We start from the raw sequence: 22,077 nt of genomic DNA, 5'->3' as shown, positions 1-22,077 counted from the left end.
ACTGAAAATGTTGGCAATATAATTTAAATTGTTTCTGTAGGTTTGAAGAATGGGATAGCTGAAGACATTAAGGACTGCAGATGCTGGAAGCCAGAGCCAAGAGATGTGAAGCTGGAAGAGCACAGCAGGTCAGACAGTATCTGAGGAGCAAGAAAGTCAAAGATTCAGGTGGAAACCCTTTGCCAATCCTGATGAAGGATTTTGGCCCGAAACGTTGACTTTCCTGCTCCTTGGATTCTGCCTGATCTGCTGTACTTTTCCAACTTCACATCTATTGACTCTTGCTGAAAGTACTTTTGGGTGATCTCCTGTTGTGTCATTATTACAATGACTAACCTATGATGTATTTATTTTTACAGTGGTGTCAATATCAAGCAGTCCATACCACCCATAACACCAGGGTACATAACGGTGGAGCCCTCATCTCAATCAGGTAAGATAATTAGATTTAAGACCATAAAACATAGGAGCAGAAATGAGGCCATTCAGCCCATTGAGTCTGCTCCACCATTCAATCATCGCTGATAAGTTTCTTAAACCTATTTTCTTTCTTTCTTCCCATAAACTTTGATTTCCTTGACAATAAAGTAACTATCTATCTCAGTCTTAAATATACTCAATGGCCTGGCCTCCACAGCCTTCTGTGGCAGGAAATTCCAGAGATTCACCACTCTCTGGCTGAAGGTGTTTGAAGAAGTTTCTCTTTAACTCCATTCTCAAAGATCTTCCCTTTGTTCTAAGGCTCTGCCCTCGGGTCCTAGTCTCTCCTACCAATGCAAACATCTTTCCAACATCTACTGTGTTCAGGCCTTTCAGTATTCTGTATGTTTCACTTAAATCCCACCACCCCCCCCCCCACCCCCATCCTTCTAAACTCCACTGAGTATAAACCCAGAGCTCTCAAACGTTCCTCACATGTTGAACTTTTCATTACTGGGATCATTCTTGTGAATCTCCTCTGAACACGCTCCAGGCCAAGTCCATCCTTCCTAAGATAATGGGGCCCAAAGCTGCACATGATACTCCAAATGTGGCCTGACCAGAGCCTTATAGAGGCTCAGAAGTACATCTCTGCTTTTATATTCAAGTCCTCTCAAAATAATTGCCATCATTGCATTTGCCTTCCTAATGAATGACTCAACCTGCAAGTCTACCTTGAGAGAGTCCTGGGCAAGAACTTCCAAGTCTCTTTACACTTCAGACTTCTGAATTATCTTCCCATTCAGAAAATTGTCCATGCCTCTATTCTTCCTACCAAAGTGCACGTCCTTCCACTTTCCCATGTTGTACTCCATCTGCCATTTCTTTATCCTTTTCCTAACCTGTCCAAATCCTTCTGCAGCTCCCAAATCATCCCCTTGCAGCAACCTCTCTGTGATGCCCAACACATCATATCTGACATTTTTGATCTGCGCCACAAGCTCATTTACCTTATTTCTTATGCTGCGTGCATTCAATGATAATACCTTCAGTCCTGTTTTAACCATCCCTCTTATCATTGTCATTCATTTGTCCACTGTACTTGAAGTTTGATTGTTAACCCTTTCCATACACTCTGTCCTATTAGTGTCTGTGCTGGAGATTTTAATAACCTCTCCCATGCATTGCACTCTTATCTCCTTTTTTTTGGGGTTTCTAATTACCCCTATAACTGGCTATTATGTTGGAGGCTTGGTATATGAGAGTAAACATGAATTAGGAGAATGCTAGCATTATCCCTTACTGTAAATAGGCAAGAATTTGTAACTTTTTGAAATAAAGTGTAATTTAGTTTCCCATGTATATTCTTAAGTTTTTGCTTATTTACAGTAAGTCTTTTTTTATTTACAGTAAGTAGGACTTAAACAGCATAAATATATGATCTCAGTACAGCCAGGTCTGACTAATCCTCATCCAAAATGTTTAACATGAAGCATTTATTAATGTCCATGCTATTTTACATTATGTGGGATGGTGAAGACTTGATTATTTTGATAAGTTTTATATATTTCAATTTCTGGTATGAAAATGAGATTTAAAAAAGAATCCCTTTAGTCCTCAGACAGTCTGAACTATAAGTTTCCCTTTTCAAAGATTTTGTTACGCATCTCTGCAACAAGTGCCTAGCTCAGAGGCAAGGACACTACCTTTGCACCACATGAACATCCCAATGATAACATTTTAATTTATTTTAATACCCAGAAATACTCTTTCACACAAGTGAACTATTTTTCCATCACTAAACCACTCATGGTATTTGTTTTTCCATTATTTAACCACCACCAGTAAATCATCCATGTTTTCCAATTGATTACCTTATGTGCAATGTTCATTAAGGACAATGAACTACGACATTTCATTCTATGTCATCAGACTTGGAACAGCTAAACTTTCATTCCAACTTTAGAGGGATTGTAATATAAGAGCTGGAGCTGACCAGCCGTTCATTAGCTTTCTTTTAACTGAAGCCAGGGACTCTCCTATTAAGAAAATTATAAACTAATTATAATGGTTGCTGTGTTTTCCGGATCCAGATCTTAAACCAGTTAAAATTTAATGTTATGCTGACATTATAGCCTGGATGAGATACACGTCACAGACAGATTACTGGCCATTATTGCATTGGGAACATACACTCCATATATTAATATAGCCATTTTCATAACCACTAAATGCCAAAGCTGTGTAGGTTAGGTGAATTGACGATGCTAAATTGCCCATAATGTTCAAGGATGTGTAGGTTAAGTGCATTAGTCAGGGGATAAATGTAGAGTAATGGGGAATGAGTTTGGGTGGGATACTTTTCGGAGGGTGAGTGTGGACTTGTTGGGCTGAAGGGCCTGTTTCTACACTGTTGGGATTCCATGATTCAAAGTGCTGTACAGCTAATGAAGTACTTCTATAGAAACATCATCACTTGTATCCAAGTGCTGTCTTCAATAGGAAGTAAAATGAGATGAAGAGTAAATGGGCTGTCTATCCACGACCTTCAGTTTAACACTCTCACTGAAGATGAACATTCAGATAATCCAGGCGGGGATGATGTAATCCAACTGCATTAAGATCTACACCCTCTTTGTGTTCATGCTGACAAGTTTCACCACTATATCACAATGTTTCTCATGTTGTGGAGCATTTTTCACAGCATTTGATACTAGAATTGTACTGCTCGACATGGAGGGTTGGTTTTGCTGATTAATAAACATGACAACAATCTTTGAATAAAATAAAACAATTTAAATTCAGGATTTGTTATAATTTGTGCTTTCTATATATATATCTGCTCCTAGTGTGTGCTCTTTGAAACCAAATGGAGAATCCCACCATTTGATTGAGAAAAATATAATAATGTTGGGCTCAGACTTTGTTCCATTTCCCTGCACTATCTCTGCTATGAAATAGGCATAGACATTGTATGGACAAAGGATAGAGAATAGGCAGCTTACCTGCAATCATCTGTTTCTGTCCCTGCAACAAATGATAGTATTCCCAAAGTATCTGTGTCTCAGGAGCAGGAATGAGGGATCTCAGCAGGCCAATAGCATAGCTCCTGCCAATAATCCCTCTGTAGTTCAGGAAGGGGCCTGCACTATAAAATAAATGGAGGACTGAATCGTGCCTTGCTTTTGGCTGTCAGTTTTGTTCAGCTTCTCAGAATGTTTTCTCCTCTCGGTTGAGTGAGGTATTCCTGTTCATCTGACCAAACTTGCCTCATTTATTACCTGCCCTGTATCTGTGACATCTCTCTCATCTGATTCCCATTCTACTACTCGCTGTACCCAGAACAACATGTTACTGCCAGGATACCCCACAATGGACTGGAATCCCTCGGGATAGCACTATCTTTAACAGACATTTATGCACCAGACAAGTGGTTTCAGTCTGGTGTCTTCCTGCAGTTTTTGATGTTGGCCACAGACATGGCAGAAAAGGGAAAACTGGCACTTCACTTTATGGACGTGGAATTGGAGGTCCTGGTTGTTGCCGTGGTGAGGAGGTGGGCTGTCCTCTTGCCCAAGGACTTGCAAAAGAGGTCACAACACCAGACATTGCAGTCTGCTCCAAATCGCCACCTAGCTCATTGTAGTCTCAACCACCTGGAGGAATGTACAGCAAATAGGAAGAAAGTCAGTGACCTTCTCCACTGCTCCATCTTCTCTCCATGCACTCACTCTATATCTGCTATTGTACTCAACTCCCATCAAAACACTAATACCCTCTCTAATACCCACAACATCCTCTTCTAGTCATTCTCACCCATCTCAACCGTGGCACCGCTAACTCTGCTTGTTCTCTACACTCCTTACTCACTCACGAGATGCCTCCCAATTTGCAACAAAAGTGCAACTCATTTTCCTCACGTGTAATACCTAACCCCCTCTCATTCTGTAAGGAAAACAGCCCAGAATAGGTATAGTCAAGATAAGACAATCAGACCATAAGAAATAGGAACAACAGTGAATTTCACAACTGATCTTGGAGGAACCTGTTTGGGAAAGGTCATAGCACAGAAGGAGATAAGTGGATTTTAAGTGCGGCCTTAAAATAAGTCTGCAGTGAGTAGAGTGGGTTCTTTCTTGTTTATATGTTTTATTGAGCTATGTCCCTTGATTAAACTTAAAATATAATTATTTAAACTTAAAATATAATTATTTATATTAATTTAACCTGGAGCAGTGTTTTGTAGAGCAATAAGACAGTGCTATTTTCTGGGTCTGTAGATTGAAAGAAGCAAAAATGGCCTTTAGTAGAGTGATGTGCTTTTCTTGTCAGATGTGGGAGTTCAGGGAGAGTTTACGTGTTCCTGAGGACTATTTCTGCAATAAATGCTGTTGATTGCGAATCCTATCAGATTGAATGGATCGGTTGGAGAGACAGGTAGAGGCAATGACAATTTACTAGAGCAAGGGCATGTGATGGATGGCAGTTATAGGAAGGAGGGGGAAGTCTCAGATACAGTCACAGAGGTGAGTTAACTCTAGGAAAGGTAAAAGAGGTAGGTAGGGAGTGCAGGAGTCTTCTGTGGCTATCCCCATTTCAAACAAGTAAGCTGCTTTGGAAAATGTAGGGTGTGTTGGACACTCTGGGGTACGTAGCAGAAACAACCAAGTTTCTGGTATTGAGATTGGCTCTAATGGAATGAGAGATATGTTGAGTTCCAAGTGATCAATTGTGTTAGGCGACTCTCTAGTCCGAAGTACAGACAGACATTCCTGTGGCTAGCAGTGAAAAATCAGAATGGTGTGTTGCTTCCCTGGTGCCAGGATCAAGGATGTCTCAGCGAGGGTGCAGAATGTTCTCAAGGGAGAGAGGGACCAGAAGGAGGTCATCGTACACCTTGAAACCAATGACATAGGAAGGGAAAAGATTGAGATTCTGAAGGGAGATGACAGAGTAAGGCAGGAATTTAAAAAGGAGGCCCTCAAGGGTAGTAATATCTGGATTACTCCCAGTGCTACGAGCTAGTGAGGGCAGGAATAGGAGGATAGAGCAGATGAATGCATGGCTGAGGAGTTGTGTATGGGAGAAGGATTCACATTTTTGGGTCATTGGAAACTGTTTTGGGGTAGAAGTGACCTGTACAAGAAGGACGGATTGCTCCTAATTTGGAAGGGGACTAATATACTGGCAGGGAGTTTTGCTAGAGCTGCTCAGGAGGATTTAAACTAGTAAGGTCAGGGGGTGGGACCCAGGGAGATAGTGAGGAAAGATTTCAATCTGAGACTGGTACAATTGAGAACAAAGGCAAGTCAAACAGTCAGGGCAGGGAGGGACAAAGCAGCGAACAAGGTAGGACTGATCAATTAAACTGCATTTATTTCAATGCAAGAGGTCTAACAGGGAAGGCAGATGAACTCAGGGCATGGTTAGGAACATGGGACTGGGATATCATAGCAATTACACAAACGTGGCGCAGAGATGGATAGGACTGGCAGCTTAGTGATCCAGAATAAAAATGCTACAAGAAGGACAGAAAGGGAGGCAAGAGAGGAGGAAGAGTGGCGTTTTTGATAAGGGATAGCATTATTGCTGTACTTAGGGATTATCTTCCCGGATACACATCCAGGGAAGTTATTTGGGTGGAACTGAGAAGTAATAAAGGGATGATCACCTTATTGGGATTGTATTATAGACCTCCTAATAGTCAGAGGGAAAGTGAGGAGCAAATTTGTAAGGAGATCTCAGTTATCTGTAAGAATAATGAGGTGATTATGGTAGGCAATTTTAACTTTCCAAACATTGACTGGGACTGCCATAGTGTCAAGGGTTTAGATGGAGAGGAATTTGTTAAGTGTCCACAATAAACTTTTCTGATTCAGTATGTGGATTTACCTACTAGAGAAGGTGCAAACTTGACCTACTCTTGGGAAATAAGGCAGTGCAGGTGACTGAGGTGTCAGTGGGGGAGCACTTTGGGGCCAGCGACCATAATTCTGTTAGATTTAAAATAGTGATGGAAAAGGACAGACCAGATCTAAAAGTTAAAGTTCTAAATTGGAGGAAGGCCAATTTTGATGGTATTAGGCAAGAACTCTCGAAAGCTGATTGGAGGCAGATGTTCACAGGTAAAGGGATGGCTGGAAAATGGGAAGCCTTCAGAAATGAGATAACGAGAGTCCAGAGAAAGTATATTCCTGGTGGGGTGAAAGGAAAGGCTGGTAGGTATAGGGAATGCTGGATGACTAAAGAAATTGAGGGTTTGGTTAAGAAAAAGACGGAAGCATATGTCAGGTATAGACAAGATAGATCAACTGAATCCTTGGAAGAGTATAAAGGCAGTAGAAGTATACTTAGGATGGAAATCAGGAGGGCATAAAGGGGACATGAGATAGCTTTGGCAAATAGAGTTAAGGGGAATCCAAAGGGTTTTTACAAATACATTAAGGACAAAAGGGTAACTAGGGAGAGAACAGGGTCCCTGAAAGATCAGCAAGGCAGACTTTGTGTGGAGCCGCTGAAAAGGGGGGAGATAATAAACAAGTATTTTGCATCAATATTTATTGTGGAAAAACAGATTGAAGATATAGACTGTAGGGAAATTAATGGTGACATTTTGAAAAATGTCCATATTTCAGAGGAGGAAGTGCTGGATATTTTGAAATGCATAAAAGTGGATAAATCCCCAGGACCTGATCAGGTGTACCCTAGAACTCTGAGGGAAGCTGGGTAAGTAATTCAGGGGTCTCTTGCTGAGATATTTGTATCATCGATAGTCACAACTGAGGTGCCAGAAGACTGGAGGTTGGCTAATGTAGTGCCACTGTTGAGGAAAGGTGGTAAGGACAAGCCAGGGAACTATAGACCAGTGAGCCTGATGTTGGTGGTGAGGAAGTTGTTGGAGGGAATCCTGAGGGACAGGATGTGCATGTACTTGGAAAGTCAGGGACTGATTAGGAATAGTCAACATTGCGTGGGAAATCATGTATCACAAATTTGATTGAGTTTTTTGAAGAAGTAACGAAGAGGATTGATGAGAGCAGAGCAATAGATGTGATCTATATGGATTTCAGTAAGGCATTTGACAAGGTTCCCCATGGAAGACTGGTGAGCAAGGTTAAATTTCATGGAATACAAGGAGAATTCACCATTTGGATGTAGAACTGGCTCAAAAGTAGAAGACAGAGGGTGGTGGTGGAGGTTGTTTTTCAGACTGGAGGCCTGTGACCAGTGGAGTGCCACAAGGATCGGTGCTGGGCCCTCTACTTTTTATCATTTACATAAATGATTTTGGATGTGAAAATAAGAGGTATAGTTAGTAAGTTTGCAGATAACACCAAAATTGGAGGTGTAGTGGACAGCGAAGAAGGTTACCTCAGATTACAACAGGATCTGGACCAGATGGGCCAATGGGCCGAGAAGTTGCAGATGGAGTTTAATTCAGATAAATGCGAAGTGCTGCATTGTGCAGGTTCATAGCTCCTTGAAAGTGGAGTCGCAGATAGATAGGATAGTGAAGAAGGCATTTGGTGCTTTCCTTTATTGGTCAAAGTATTGAGTGCAGGAGTTGGGAGGTCATGTTGCGGTTGTACAGGACATTGGTTAGGCCACTGTTCAATATTGTGTGCAATTCTGGTCTCCTTCCTATTGGAAAGATGTTGGGAAATTTGAAAGGCTTCAGAAAAGGTCTACAAGGATGTTGCCAGGGTTGGAGGATTTGAGCAATAGGGAGAGGCTGAACAGGCTGGGGCTGTTTTCCCTGGAGCATCGGAGGCTGAGGGTTGACCTTATAGAGGTTTACAAAATTATGAGGGGCATGGATAGGGTAAATAGGCAAAGCCTTTTCCCTGGGGTCAGGGAATGCAGAACTAGAGGGCATAGGTTTAGGGTGAGAGGGGAAAGATATAAAAGAGACCTATGGGGCAACGTTTTCACACAGACGGTGGTACGTGTATGGAATGAGCTGCCAGAGGAAGTTGTGGAGGTTGGTACAATTGCAACATTTAAAAGGCATTTGGATGGGTATATGAATAGGAAGGATTTGGAGGGATATGGGCTGGGTGCTGGCAGGTGGGGGGAGTTTAGGTTAGGATATCTGGTCGGCATGGATGAGTTGGACCGAAGGGTCTGTTTCCATGCTGTACATCTCCATGACTCATGAGTAGGCCATTTGGGCCCTCAGGCCTATTCTGCCATTCATTTGGATCATGGCTGATCCAACATTCCTTCCATCCACTTTTCTGTCCTCTCCCTATAAACCTTGATTCCCTTAATGATCAAGAATCTAACTTAGCCCCCACTACACCCTGTGGCAAAGGGTTCCAAAGATTCACAATTCTCCCAGAGAAAGAATTCTGTCTCATCTCAGCCTTAAATTAGCACCCCTTTATTCTGAAACTATGCCCTCTGTTCCTAGACTGTCCCATGAAAGGAAATATCCTGTCTGTGTTTAGATTTGTATTTTAGATTCCCTACAGTGTGGAAACAGGTCCTTCAGTCCAACAAGTCCACACCGACCCTCTGAAGAGTAACCCACCCAGACTCATTTCCCTCTGACTAATGCACTGAACACTATGGGCAATTTAACATGGCCAATTTACCTGACCTGCACATCTTTGGACTGTGGGAGGAAACCGGAACACCCGGAGGAAACCCACACATATACGGGGAGAATGTGCAAACTCCACACAGTCGGTCGCCCGAGACTGGAAGTGGACCTTGGACCCTGGTATTGTGAGGCAGCAGTGCTAACCACTGAGCCACTGTGCCGCACTTAATATTGTCAAGCCACTTAAAAATCCTTTATGCTTCAATGGGATCACTTTTCATTCTTCTAAACTCCAGTGAGTAGAGCTCCAACCTATTTAGCTTTAGCTCATAAGACAATCTCTCCACACCAGGGATCATCCTAGTGAACTTTCTCTGAATTGCCTCCAATGAAATAATATCTTTGCTTAAATAAGGGGATTAATACTGCTCACAGTACACCTGATGTGGTCTCACAAGCACCTTGTACGTTGTGGGAAGACTTCCCTACTCTTATACTCCAATCCCCTTGAAATAAGAACCAACATTTCATTAGCCTTCCTGATTATTTGCTGAACCTGTGTGTTAGCTTTCTGTGTTTCATGCACAATACCCCAAGTCCCATGGATCTGGGACAGCATGGAGACTAATCCCAATGGACTCCCCACGGAAAATAAAATGCGGCAAGACAATGCAATTCAGAGATGCTGTGAATGTCCAGGTAGGTTGAATGATCACTCAGAGAGCAAGCAAACAAACCAGAGATGGAGCATGGTTCGCTCCATGAGCTCGGTGCTTATTTCTGAGCAAACAGCATCCTGTTTTGCAACACTTCAATCATAGTCACTGTATTCCTCTGAGGTGCAGCACTGGATCAAAGAAACATAGTGTAAATGGATCAAAGATGTGCCTTGAGGGTTCTTGGAGGCTGGTGCATGTTGGATGCCAATGTCTGTGCCAAGGGGCACAGGTGCTGTTGCCCATGGAGTGTGCCTTGAGTTGGTAGTGCCTGGTGTCCAATATGGAGCAAACATCGAGCTGAAGTTGCCAGCTGCCTGCTCCGAACTCCATGCTGAAGACTTGCCTCATCAATTTTACTTGTTCCATGTGATAAGATATAAACTTGCACATTAGCAGGGTGTAATCTGCAGTTGATAAGGTCATTAAAAGGCAATAGTCCCCTTTAATAGACAACCTCTCACTACTGAGCGAGAAACTTGTTTTGACATCTGACAGATGCTTGAAAGAATGCAGCAGCCGCTGCCGATGTTGAGGTCGACCTCGCTGGACTTTTCATGATTCTGCCACAGTTTTCATCAGAGCCCATGCATTTCAGCCTCCTTTAAGATTCGACCTAAAGACTGCAATTTCAGTTATGGATTTTACTGAACATTTAGAATCTGTTCCTACTGTTCTCAAATTAAATATTTATGTCATGAGAATGCTGAATACAGCTTCAGCTGTCACATATTCTGAGGTTACACAAAATGGTGCAACATGTCCACTCTGTAGTTCTGGATTCAAAAAATAATTAACTGAAAGCCATTCAAGAAATAGTTCATATTGCTTAGATTCATAAATAAAGGTAATAGATATAATATGCCATGTCTTGCTTAATCTTTATTGCTCGTGTAGTGCAAGGTGTTTGGACTGGACTTAACATTGAGTTCTGGATTAGTGGTGCTAGAAAAGCACAGCAGTCGGACAGCATCATTTCAAATAATCTCCTTTCCCTTCCTCCAACTCCCTTCCCAGACCCTCCCCCCTCCCTTCCACTGCTCCTTGCCACCAACCAGATTAATTCCTCTCATTGACTAAGCAGATTGTTCCCTCTATCTGTCTTCACTTATCCCCAGTTCACCACCCTGCCCCCTCCACCCACTTTTTCTACAGAGACCCTACACCCACCCCAGACCCGAAACATTGATATCTGCACCTCCTGATGCTGCCTGGCTTGCTGTGTTCTTCCAGCCTCCTGCTTGTCTACAACTAATCCAAAGGAGCCAATAGTTAAATGTCAGGAGTGGTTTCTTAGTTTCATCTATACTTTGCTTTATTCATCATCATTTCTGGTCAAAGACAAATGGTCTAGTTGACAGCCATGTTTACTGGATGTGATATTTAATGAAACATGATTATGTTCTTTAAATGAATCCTATTTAATGGTTCCATTATCATGATAACAGAGGTTTAGAGGTGGGATCTCCTGATCATGATAGTTCAGTGGCACACCAGCTGGTGCATTTACCCATCGACACAGACTTGTTCAGAATATTATTTAGATTATTTTTCTTCTTGTACTTGTGTACTTCTTGTAGCAACAGCTAATGGCCCTGGGAGGATTGTCATTATCTTGATAACAAGTGAGAAATGTGTTGACAATTGAAGATATAGCACATCATCTAGCTGTTCCTTGTTTCTTTTTATTTTCAGCTCCAGGTCTTGGAGAATGTATCCGGAGACAGCCCCTGGTATCACCGTCTGGTTTTTATTACAAGGACCAGTGGATGTCAACGATCTGCAATATTCACCGCTTTGACACTCCTGCAAAAATTAAAGAATGCCTCCAAAGAAAAATTGTCTACCTTCCTGGAGATTCCACCATGTGACAGTGGTTTGAATACTTGACTCAGTTTGTGCCAGGTGAGGTCATGTCTCTTGTCCGTTTGCTGTGTACAGTTAGTATCCAAAATCTAGCATTATTGGGATTGAAACTGTGCTGCTTTTCACATTCTCCCAGATTTTGATCAGATAATCAGTAAAACCAGGCCAGTAATTAGGAGTATGTTATTACTGTCATGTTTTATTCCTTTTTTCTTCATTTTTCCTGAAGAAAGTTCAACTACTTAGTTGACAGCCATGTTTAGTAGGAGAAAGTGAGGACTGCAGATGCTGGAGATCAGAGCTGAAAATGTGTTGCTAGAAAAGCGCAGCAGGTCAGGCAGCATCCAAGGAGCAGAAGAATTGATGTTTTGGGCATAGGCCCTTCTTCAGGATTCCTGAAGAAGGGCTCATGCCCGAAACGTCGATTCTCCTGCTCCTTGGATGCTGCCTGACCTGCTGTGCTTTTCCAGCAACACATTTTCAGCCATGTTTAGTAACCTGTGTTACCATTTGCAAGGTATTTGATGTAGTCTCTTCTCATTATCTCAATTTTTCTGTTCTTTCTGAATGTTCCTACTGGAGTTTGAATAATGTATTTTCATGGTGATTTTGCTTTTCTGAGCACAGTAACTTCTGATTTCCCATCTGATCCAGGCTTGATAGCAAAGTGGATTAATTCTATACTGTATGCATGGAGTTATACCAATGCTTTTGATATCTCTTATCCCATGGCCTTGAGATGTGATGTTTGGTCTAAGGTCTTGCAGTAGTATTGGGATCGCTGCTTTCAACTTTCCGCTGATAAGAAACTCTGCTGATAAATATACATTAGTTAAAAATGTTGATTTGTGATTCAATACAGCTAAATTCCAATCGCTGTCTTTGATCAGTAACAACATTCACTGCTCTCCCTAATTCTCCACTGGCATGTGTATGAAGAGGGGAGCTAATGCCATGATTGGTTATTAATTTTGCTGGGAATCTCTTCAAATCTTTATTCAAAGTGTAGACTGTTGTCTGATACAATTTCATGTGGAAAAATTGTCTTTAGTGCTTTGATCGCAGTCTCCACTGTGGTGGAGTTATGTATAAACATTTTTATCCACTTGAAAAAAAGTACCCTGACCTGATCAAACATGCATTTGTTGAAAGTCAAATATATCTAGTACCAATCTTTGCCATGACCTGACTGGGACACTAGAAGATAACAAAGTACTGTTGGTGTCAGACTATTGATTTCACATGTACAGTAGCATGATATCAAATTCTTCATGTTTGAAAATGCCAGGTCACCATGCAGACTATTGTGGATAAGCCTGACACTTGGATATTGCTAAGACCCTTTGTGAAATCTGCAAAGAAATCCTTCCCTCACGCGCTCTTGTATTACCAGCATGTGATTGAAAATGAGAAGACCATTTACTGTGGCCGAATGCTTCTTCTGTTCTTGATATTGGTGTAAGAGCTGGTTTATTGGACTGTGTTTTAACCAACCATCCAGACAGACCCTCCTGTTTTGAATGAATTCCACATCTGCCTCCTGAGATTTTTGAAACTTCTGTAACATCTTTCCCAAAGTGGGCAGAGAATTTGTACAGACCGATGGAAATGTTTCTCCCTTCTCAGTAAAGGTTAAACCTTCTGCATCAGCTTGACTCACTATAACACTAGATAATGCTGCAGCTGCGATCTGTGGTTCTCCTGGGTTTTTTGAATATCATACATTGTATTTCATCAACCAGAGTCTGACACTTTAGATCCCTGACCGCATTTTGATTGTCTCCATGGAATCCAATAGCATAACTAAAGTTGTGTGCTCTGTCTCAATTTGGAACTTCAAACCCAGTAGATAACCTGAGAAATATCCATATTCCATGTGACTGCTGAAGCCTCTTCTTTAGTAGTTGCATAACACCATTCTATTTCAGGTAACTCTCTGATGTGAAATGGACTTCTCTTTTCCAACTGTCATCCTCAAACTAGATGAGTACTGGATGCTTATTCCTATTAAAGGTGCATCTACAACCATTATTGGGTTGTAATGAGCTAGCACAACTGAAAGACGCATTTTCTCTTTTATCTTACAAAGCACTATGGTACATGTGACTGCAGATGTCAGAGTTACATCATTTAATGCATCATTATTCCATTAGTGCATTCTCATTATACTACAGGATTTTAGACTGGATAAATTTGTCTGTCAGTTTGCTTGCTTGTCTACTTACCTATCCCTGTATTTATTCACCTGTCTGTCTGTATCTATCATTTTGTATATAGCATGGATAACACCGTAAATGAAGATATGTCAGCAGAAATTTTCCAACTGTGTTTTTATAATTGGCTCACATCAGAATTTGAATGAGGAACACAATCCTTAATATTGACCAGGCACCATGAAGTTTCTTGACATTAGGTCAAAAATGGGCAAAGAAATGCCCTGTGATTACCATGTCCTGCCTTCCATTAGCTGATGAATCAGTTCTCCTCCAACACTGAAAAGAAGGAATGACATTGAATGTATACTGAGTGTGGGACTTCAATGATCAACACTGAGAATAGCTCATCAGCACCACTACTGACTGAGTAGTGAGAGATATATTTTGTCAGACTGGCCCTATGGTGGATTGTGAGGGAAAATCCCATTTGACTTTGGCCTCACCAATCAATCATTCTTAGATGCATTTCTCCATTGAATAGATAAGAGCTGAAATCCAGAGATGATGTAAGCGTAACTAAGCCTACAAATCAGAGCAACATTTTACCAAGTGTAATATCAAGAAGACCAAGATACAACTGAAGTCAGTAGGAACTGGAGCAAACCATTCCCTAGAACACTGAGTCGTTGTCACCACACGGCAAGGCTGGACAACATCTAGGCTTGGGCTGTTGAGTGACAACTAATATGGAACTCCACATATACCAGGCAATGGCCATCTCCAACAAGACTGAATCTAATCATCTCCTATTGACTTTTGATGAAGGTACCATTACGGAGACCCCAAGACTAATATTCTGAGGAAAATATTGAAAATTATCTTAACTGGACTCGGCATATAAATTCAGAAGCAGCAAGAGTAGATCAGAGGCGGTGAATTCTGTCTTAAGTGACTCATCTCTCAACTTCCTAAGCTTGTTCCCCATCTACATGGCACATGTCAGGAGTGTGATAGAATAGACTCCACTTCCCTGAAAGAGTGTGGATCCAACAATACTGAATAAATTTGGTACTATCTAGGACAAAATAGTCTGCTTGATCGATACTTGATCCACCACATTCAATATTCATTCACTCTACCACTCTCACACAGTGGCAGGTGTGTTTACTTTCAACAATTTGCATTGCAATAATTCATCATGTCTTATCTAACAACATCTTCCAAACTCTCCATATCCCTCAATGAGCCTGGTTCCAACAATAACTGAAGAGATTTTAAACCATTCAAGCCAAACAGCTTGCTTGATTGACATTCCATCACTAAGGTAAAGATTCCCTCCCTCCATCTCTGGCACACCACAACAGCCATTGTGTACATATATGAGATGAACTGCAACAACTTAACAAAATAACTTGAATAACACTTTCCAAACCCTCCACCTCTAGCACCTAGAAGTTCAAAGGAAGCATTAGGGACAGGGAACAAATCTTGACCTTTTCAGTAATAATTTCTCTGTAGGACAGCTCTGACAACTTCAGCAGAAAATGGTACTGAAGAAGATTTTGTGAAGTACTCAGGGTGTGCCCTTGGTGTTTCTGGTGTCAAAGTTGATGTCAGGTGGGCCATTTGGTTTTCTTTTTTTCTCTTTTTCCCTTTTTCTCTTTTTTTAATATCCAGAAGAGCTCTTGCACACAACTGAATGTATTGTTTCCCATCACCAAATTACCTGTGATATTTTTCATCTGTTAGCCACCACCAGTATCACTTGGTTTTATTCTCAATCAACATTTCTTTAGCAATTTGGCATATGTGAATGTTTTGTTAAGTCATTTTAACAGGCATTTAAGAGTCAATATTACTGTAGGTCTGGTGTCACACATCGTCCAGAACAGGCAATAAAGGTCAATGTCCTTCCCTGAGCTGTCCCCCCCCTTCCCTCTTGACCTGCCTGTGACCTTTGATACGATTGGCAACACCATCTTTCTCCAATGCTGTCATTTACTGGGACATTGGTGTCACTTGGTTCCATTCTTATCTCTCTAATTGTAGCCAGAGAATCATGTTTACCCTTTTCCTATTCTGGTCTCAAATTTTGAGAGTTAAAGGATTGATAGTCAAATACTAAAAAAAAACCCTCTTTATTATTAACTGTTTAGCTCTTAGAAAGCATACAATCAGTGCATTATCTAAATGTTTCACTAGAATCTAGATACCGCCGTATGTGCTGAACTGGCCAGGTTCACTCTGACAACTTGTCGTCTTCTGACTCTTGAACCTTTTTGCAAAAGTTGGTTTCAAATTGCCTTATTTTATTTGTTTTTACCCAGTCTTCCAGACTGTTTGATGGCATGTTCCCTCATACAAGACCCTCATAGTTCTGAGCTCATTTGTCTAAGAGTTTTTTAAAATAGGAGACATTTGTGTCCATGATTCTTCTTATCAGTCTTATTTTATCCCTTTTCGCAAACACAGTTTCTTTTCTATATTTCAATCATTTGATATACAGAAAAGAGAAGATGATATTCATAACATGGCATGTTTGTGCAGCACATTGATGTTCCTTTTAATCAGACACAACATTCCCATTTTCCTTTATAGGCCATCTTTGTGATGTCAGTGTTAATGTTCCTGGCTTCTATCATGCAATTTAAATTTTCATAAAACCACACAGAGCTTGTTCCTTGGGCTATACAGGGTAAGGGCATATAATTATTTTGTCTGTTTGTTGACACCTAGCTAATGTAGGACCTACAACTTTCCCTTCCTTTTCAATAACATATGGTAGAGTGTTCTTGTGCCCCATCTATATTTTTTCCATAACAAAATCTGTACTTTCCAACTCAGAAACATTTAACCCAAATTCTTCGCTAGGGATCATTGTGAGTCTTAGTATCATTCCCAGGACTTTCTCTCAGGTTCCTCCACAATTATTTCTTAAACAAACTCTGGTCAGCTGCCGAAGTTGACAGCTCAGCATGTTTGGATGTGTTCCTCTGTTGTTCAGGGCTCTTAGCTGCTCATTGCTAACCCAGGATGGACCTTTCCCTGACTAGCTTGTACAAGATTTTCCCTCAATTGTTCCACCGTCAGTTACCACAGATGCTGCACAGGGTTCTGCACTCTGCTGTCTGACATCATCATCTAGTTTATCCATAATAATTTGATTAGTAGTTTTAGCATGTCTCTCCAATACTTTAACTGTTTGATTTACGACCTGGTTTTCCTCTAACCCTCTCTTATCATTCTTTAGCCACTGTTATTTATTTTGTCTAAGATTTGTTTAACTTTTTTGGTTAGGGTTCTGAGTTTGTTGTCTTAAATTCTGTAAATCAAGCATATTTACAGTGTACTTCACTGCTCCAGAAGCTGTTGCTACATCATTGATTAAACTGTTTTTTTTTTAGATTACTTACAGTGTGGAATCAGGCCCTTCGGCCCAACAAGTCCACACCACCCTGCCGAAGCGCAACCCACCCATACTCCTACATCTACCCCTTACCTAACACTACGGGCAATTTAGCATGGCCAATTCACCTGAATTGCACATCTTGGTGAGTGTGGGAGGAAACCGGAGCACCCGGAGGAAACCCACGCAGACACGGGGAGAACGTGCAAACTCCACACAGTCAGTCGCCTGAGGCGGGAATTGAACCCGGGTCTCCAGCGCTGTGAGGCAGCAGTGCTAACCACTGTGCCACCGTGCCGCCCCTTTTTCCTGTCGGCCTTTTGGCTCTGGTTTGTTGCTTTTTCATTTCTCTCAGTCTCTTGTTCAAGCAGAACTTGGGTAAGATGGGGCATACAAATTTCTCATTTGGGAGGGGCACCACTTGGGCATCTGGATTCCAGTTATGTTTAGTTCTATGGGCACCAATTCACGGTGGAATTGTCATACAGGACCTTACCGGTTTCTTTCATGACTAGCCTGCTCTGTGGTCCCGTGGTGTCAGGACAAGTTTCCAGGGCCAGAAGTGAAGTGGTCAGTGGGGGATCTGAAGGGTGGTGGCTTATTCTGGATTCTTCTATCCTTTCATTGCTTACAATCCCTGTTGAGCATTTTAAAGGGACAAAAATCAATCATATCACACCTCTTCTGATTTTGTGGGTTTAAAGGGGTCCCAAACTTAAGGGTTACAATTCCTTCACTACCTGTGCATTCCACCTCACTTCCTATATCATTCTTCACTCCAATTTGAGCATTACTTTCTCAAGTTAACAAAACCTTTGGATGGAAATTGCCTCTATTTCAAATTCTGAACTCTGTTGCTGGTCACACTCATCTCAGATCCATATCCCTCCATTTCCACCTCCTTTTGCAATGTGATGTCTAACTGTCCATCTTCCCAGTTTCCATCTTTCAATAGGTTGTACCACAATCCTCCATTTGGTTCTGATGGATCTTAGTGGTGATGCTCCTCTAGATGGCAGCAACTATGGTTTGTGACACACAGTTGATGATCATCATAAGCTTCCATTTCATCTCACTAGTATCTGGCTCCCTGTAGGACATATCTGCTCTTATTTACAATTTTTGTACTTGTAAGGTTAGTTGGCTAAAGAGCAAACTAAATTTACTATCTGTATCTGGTCAGCAGATGCTGGACCTGATTTTAAAACCAAGCTATTGGATTAGACATTTGTGTTTGGGGCCTTTTTTCCGAATTCCAATTTTGAGGCAAGTGCAATGGTAACCATCCTCCTTGAGGTGGTGCTGCAGGTGGTGACAGGTAAAGCATAATGTGGAGTCGGCATCGTTTCACATGTATCCAAAAATAAGTGATCCTGATGGCTACTTTGAGAGCCATACAGCTTCATTTGATTGACATAGTACCATCCAGGGAAACGTGATGACTACAGATGCTGGAGATCAGAGTCTAGATTAGAGTGGTGCTGGAAAAGCACAGCAGGTCAGGCAGCATCCAAGGAGCAGGAAAATCAATGTTTCAGGCAGGAGCCCTTGATCAGGAATGTACCATCCAGTCTTGCCTGAGTCCAATAGAAACTTGTAGACTAACAGGCTTGCTTTAACCATTATATATGAGTGCTCAGAATATTTTGGGAAAAACAATGTACCTAGTTGATAGATCTGGAACTTGACTTATTGTCTATATCATATCTGACAGGCTTTACTTAACATCAAAATATGCTTTACTACATTTCTTCTCCTGTCTTAATTTAATGGCCATCTCCACTTGGACAGCTTGAACGTTGTGCAGAGTTTTCTCATGACCAAGGACCACTACTTCAGGCTCTGAAAGATCAAGTCCCAGGAGAGCTTCATAAGAAGCCCTATCCTTCAGATGTGTGGAGTAAACCCTATGGATCTTGATCCAGTATTATTTACCAGCATTAGGATGAAGGGCAAAACTACATTTCATGTTGAATTGTTTTATTGTACAGTCCAGTTCATTCTTTCCATTATCCCACTTGACTGAAGATGGTAACCGGTGTGAAATTTCTGACTTATTTCTGTGTGAAATCTCTGACAATTTTTCATAACTTGGACAATAAAGTGGTTGTCTTGATCAGATCCAATACTGCATGGGACTTCCTATCTAGTGAATACGTTCTGTACCAGTATATTGGCTGTTATTCTGGCTCGGTTAGTTTCAGTGAGCCATACTTCAACCCATTTATTAAAGGGAATCAATGACAGCCAGAATATATTTACACATGCTTTTGTATCTTTGGCCACAGGTGAGGTCCCAGAGGACTGGAGAATAGCCAATGTTAAACCCATTCTTTAAGAAGGGCATCAGGGATAATCCTGGAAATTAAAGGCCTGTGTGTCTCATGTTGACAGTAGGGAAAAATATTGGTGAGGCCTCTCAGGGACATGATCCATACAGATTTAGAAGCAAATGGACTTATTAGTGATGGGCAGCATGGTTCTATGTGGGGAGGTTGTGCCACACGAATTTGATTAAGATTTTTGAGGTGGTGACAAAGATGATTGACGAGGGAAAAGTTGATGTTGTCTACATGGACTTCAGTAAAGTCTTTGACAAGGTCCCTGATAGCAGACTGGTACAAAAGGTGAAGTCACATGGTATCAGGGTGAGTTGGCTTTATCATAGGAGACAGAAGGTAACAGTGGAAGGATGCATTTCTGAATGGGGGATTGTGTTTAATTGTGTTCCACAGGGATAAGTGCTGGGACCTCTACTGTTCATGATCTACATAAATGATTGGGATGAAAATGTAGCTGGCCTAATCAGTAAGTTTGCAGGTCAGTTGCAGATAGTGAGGAGGATTGTCAGAGGATACAGCAGGATATAGACCAGTTGGAGGCCTGGCAGAAAAATGGCAGATGCAGTTTAATCCAGGCAAATGTAGGGTGATGCATTTGGGAAGGTCAGGTACAGATGGAAATTATACAGTGAATGGCAGAGTATTGACTTGCAGAGTGAGAGAGGCGTGCAGATCCACAGGTCACTGCAGATGGCAGCGCAGGTAGATGAGGTAGTAAAAAAGGCTTGCCTTCATTGGAAAGCACACTGAGGATAAGGATAGAGAAGTTATGCTGCAGCTTTATAGAACTTTAGTTAGGCCACACTTGGAATATTGCGTACAGTTCTGGTCACCACACTACCAGAAAGATGGGATGCTTTGGAGAGGGTACAGAAAAGGTTTTACCAGAACGTTGCCTTGTATGGGGGATTTTAGCTGTGAAGAAAGGTTGGATTGACTGAGTTTTTTTTAATTGGAACACAGGAGTTTGAGGGGGCAATCTGATAGAAGATTGTAAGATTGTGAATGGCATGGATAGAGTGGAAATTAAGAGGAATTTTCACAGGGTGGAGGGGTCAATTACTAGAGGACAAAGTTTCAAGGTGCAAGGGGGAAGATCAAAAGAGATGGATGAGGCAGGTTTTTCACACAAAGGGTGCTGAGCACCTGCAATGCATTGCAGAGGAGGTGGTGGAAGCAGACACAATAACAGTATTCAAGAAGCACCTGGACGAATACATGAATAGGAAGGGAATAGAGGGATATGGATACTGTAAGTGAAGACAGTTTTAGTATGGAAGGCAAAATGTGTCGGTGCAGACTTCGACGGCTGAAAGACCTGTTCCTGTGTTGTATTGTTCTTTGTTCTTTGTTATGCCTTGCGTGGTAGCAAAGATCTAATTTCATCTATTCACAAGTAGTTCCAGGGTCCAATTGCTGGTCTTGTGTCTTAATTCCCTGTTGTTATCATAATGATCCAGGTTATTCTGGTGACATACCAAACAATTGTCGACTCAATGTTTCACTTCCTTTCCCACATTAAGTCACCAGCAATTGAATTTGCTCAGTGATTGTTTTCACCCCTGGGTGACCTAGGCATCATGGCATTGATATATTATTTGGTTACAGTTAGGGTTCATATGGATTTAGAAGCAAATGGACTTATTAATGATGGACAGCATGGTTCCATACATACCATGTATCCTCAGTTTGTATCTTCTACTTGGAAGATGAAAAGTGTGTTCCCTTTCAGATCTGTTTTCAACCATTGTTATTGCCTCGAGCTTGTGTAAAATCTTCAAACTGAGACTGTTGGACAGTGACTATTTATTTGTTTGCCTGTTCAGGGGGCTTGACATAGATCTCCCTCTCAGGCACATTGTTTTGCCAATTCAACCACTCTTATGTTCCCAGCAGGGAAGGATTTGTCGTGTGTCTTTACTTTGATAAATCCCATATGCTTATTCCTGGGTTGTTTGAGTAATATGTTTGAAGAGGGTTGTGGGTGGCAGGGGTGTCCTGTCTGCTGACACAAATCCTTTGCTTCCCTCAGTGACAGGAAGTCAGTCAGACTCCTGCATATGTATACCTAGTTCGGAATAGATACCTATCAGTGGGGGATCTTGTCGGGATGACTAAGCACAGATGCTACACTGCTTGCTCGGCAGCTTGAACACTCCTTGCAGCTGTTTGCTTTAAAGTTATTTCTGCCACAGCGTTACCTTGAAACTCAGTTACATACATACCACATCCAGTTTTCCTACTTCTGTCCTTCACTGCAGAGGATTCCCCCAATAAAACACTTTGAGTTTTGTCATTTGACCCATTTCGCCCTTTGGTTCAGGTTTTCTTTCTTTTTGGTTGGGCACAAATGGTCCCTTCTGATCATCTGCTGCCACTACCTGACATTTATGTGGCTCACCACAATGGCTGAGATTATCAGCGAGAAAACTGAGTACTCCAGTGTGTTTAAATTCACCCGATTCCTTCGTTGTTGTTCTGACCTTTTTGGACGTACTTTCCTATTTTGTCTTTTTAATTGCTCCTTTGGAGTCATCGAGTCATAGAGCTGAACAGCGAGGAAACAGACCCTGCGGTACAAATCGTCCATGCCGACCAGATATCCTGAATTAGTCTACTTCCATTT

The 22,077-nt window shown here is 41.6% G+C and overlaps 1 long non-coding RNA gene across 1 annotated transcript in view; it reads left to right on the top strand.

Moving 5' to 3' along the window:
• Positions 1 to 245: 245 nt before the first annotated feature.
• LOC122555274 overlaps positions 246 to 22,077 on the top strand; it is a 36,245-nt gene continuing 14,413 nt past the window's right edge. Inside the window, exons 1-2 of the long non-coding RNA XR_006313221.1 lie at positions 246 to 433; positions 11,377 to 11,586. This is a non-coding gene — a long non-coding RNA (uncharacterized LOC122555274). The remainder of the gene's footprint in view (positions 434 to 11,376; positions 11,587 to 22,077) is intronic.

This window comes from Chiloscyllium plagiosum, chromosome 12 (genome assembly GCF_004010195.1).
Source record: "Chiloscyllium plagiosum isolate BGI_BamShark_2017 chromosome 12, ASM401019v2, whole genome shotgun sequence".
Classification (NCBI taxonomy): Eukaryota; Metazoa; Chordata; class Chondrichthyes; order Orectolobiformes; family Hemiscylliidae; genus Chiloscyllium; species Chiloscyllium plagiosum.
This window is presented reverse-complemented; position numbering and strand designations above follow the sequence as displayed.